Genomic DNA, 2,500 nt, shown 5'->3' on the forward strand with positions numbered 1-2,500 from the left:
GTATGTTTGCAGCTTGATGGACAGCTGGTTCCATGCTCCCTAACTCATCCAAAGCAGGTAGCAACATTGCTCGGATAGTGTCCCGGCTAGTGGTAGGACCAAGAGCCAGAAGAGCGTCAAGAGAGCGAAATCGTCGGCCCGATGGAGGGAGTTCAGAAACAAAGGACCAGATGGCAAGGTCAACGCTATCCCCCTGAGGTGGAACGTATGGTACAGGGGATCCATCACCAGGCTCAGCCGCAGCGTCATGAGAACCATGAGCACTACTGGGGAGCTCGGCGACAAACCTTGCCACCATGTCCCGATAGGACTTCGTCCTACGCTGGCACTTGATGGACGCCAGCGTTCGAGCAGGAAAGGCCTTGGCGAGTTCCTGGTTGAAGAACTTGCAACCGTGGATGGTCAGGGTTGCTTCGGCATGGGCCAAACGCAAGAGTTCTTCTTCAGACCACCTGGCCTTCTTCCTCCCCGTCTGTATCTCCGCGTTGACTGCAGATGGATGAGCATGGCGCCGATGAACACCGAGCCCGGTCTTGGTGGAAAAAGACCGCGAGCAATCGGGGCAGACTATGGGGAGCGGCGCTCGACCCGCATCGGTTGGCTGGTTGGGTGGCTCATCAGCTGGCACAGGCGCTCCAGTGGGAGGCCTGGTACCACGTTTACTTCTTGTTGTTGGGCCAGCTGGAGCAAAGGCACGAGGGGAGGCAACCCCCGTACCCTAAACACACCCTGCTCTGTCGGTCGAGGAACTTTGGGAGACTTATGCCAAGGCATAACCTTCCTCAGAACCTCTCACGACCCCCGCCACGTGAAGGCCAGCCCCGCCGTTTACCCGCGCTTGCTTGAATTTCTTCACGTTGACATTCAGAGCACTGGGCAGAAATCACATTGCGTCAACACCCGCTAGGGCCATCGCAATGCTTTGTTTTAATTAGACAGTCGGATTCCCCCAGTCCGTGCCAGTTCTGAGTTGATCGTTGAATGGCGGCCGAAGAGAATCCGCGCACCCGCGCGCCCCCGGAGGAGCACGCTAAGGCGGACGCGGCCTCGCAGCAAGGAAGATCCGTGGGAGGCCAAGGCACGGGACCGAGCTCGGATCCTGCACGCAGGTTGAAGCACCGGGGCGCGAACGCCGCGCAGGCGCGCGCATCCTGCACCGCCGGCCAGCACGAGGCCAACCAACGGCGAGAGCAGACCACGCCCGCGCTAAACGCCCGCACTTACCGGCACCCCTACGGCACTCACCTCGCCCAGGCCCGGCACGTTAGCGCTGACCCACTTCCCGACCAAGCCCGACACGCCCCGATCCTCAGAGCCAATCCTTATCCCGAAGTTACGGATCCAATTTGCCGACTTCCCTTACCTACATTATTCTATCGACTAGAGGCTCTTCACCTTGGAGACCTGCTGCGGATATGGGTACGAACCGGCGCGACACCTCCACGTGGCCCTCTCCCGGATTTTCAAGGTCCGAGGGGAAGATCGGGACACCGCCGCAACTGCGGTGCTCTTCGCGTTCCAAACCCTATCTCCCTGCTAGAGGATTCCAGGGAACTCGAACGCTCATGCAGAAAAGAAAACTCTTCCCCGATCTCCCGACGGCGTCTCCGGGTCCTTTTGGGTTACCCCGACGAGCATCTCTAAAAGAGGGGCCCGACTTGTATCGGTTCCGCTGCCGGGTTCCGGAATAGGAACCGGATTCCCTTTCGCCCAACGGGGGCCAGCACAAAGTGCATCATGCTATGACGGCCCCCATCAACATCGGATTTCTCCTAGGGCTTAGGATCGACTGACTCGTGTGCAACGGCTGTTCACACGAAACCCTTCTCCGCGTCAGCCCTCCAGGGCCTCGCTGGAGTATTTGCTACTACCACCAAGATCTGCACCGACGGCGGCTCCAGGCAGGCTCACGCCCAGACCCTTCTGCGCCCACCGCCGCGACCCTCCTACTCGTCAGGGCTTCGCGGCCGGCCGCAAGGACCGGCCATGACTGCCAGACTGACGGCCGAGTATAGGCACGACGCTTCAGCGCCATCCATTTTCAGGGCTAGTTGCTTCGGCAGGTGAGTTGTTACACACTCCTTAGCGGATTCCGACTTCCATGGCCACCGTCCTGCTGTCTTAAGCAACCAACGCCTTTCATGGTTTCCCATGAGCGTCGATTCGGGCGCCTTAACTCGGCGTTTGGTTCATCCCACAGCGCCAGTTCTGCTTACCAAAAGTGGCCCACTTGGCACTCCGATCCGAGTCGTTTGCTCGCGGCTTCAGCATATCAAGCAAGCCGGAGATCTCACCCATTTAAAGTTTGAGAATAGGTTGAGGTCGTTTCGGCCCCAAGGCCTCTAATCATTCGCTTTACCGGATGAGACTCGTACGAGCACCAGCTATCCTGAGGGAAACTTCGGAGGGAACCAGCTACTAGATGGTTCGATTAGTCTTTCGCCCCTATACCCAGCTCCGACGATCGATTTGCACGTCAGAATCGCTACGGACCTCCATC

At 58.8% G+C, this 2,500-nt stretch overlaps 1 pseudogene; it reads right to left on the bottom strand.

The window, feature by feature from the left end:
- The window catches only part of LOC124607538, a 7,641-nt pseudogene that overhangs the window by 3,958 nt on the left and 1,183 nt on the right, over nt 1–2,500 (bottom strand).

This window comes from Schistocerca americana, chromosome 3 (genome assembly GCF_021461395.2).
Source record: "Schistocerca americana isolate TAMUIC-IGC-003095 chromosome 3, iqSchAmer2.1, whole genome shotgun sequence".
Lineage (NCBI taxonomy): Eukaryota > Metazoa > Arthropoda > Insecta > Orthoptera > Acrididae > Schistocerca > Schistocerca americana.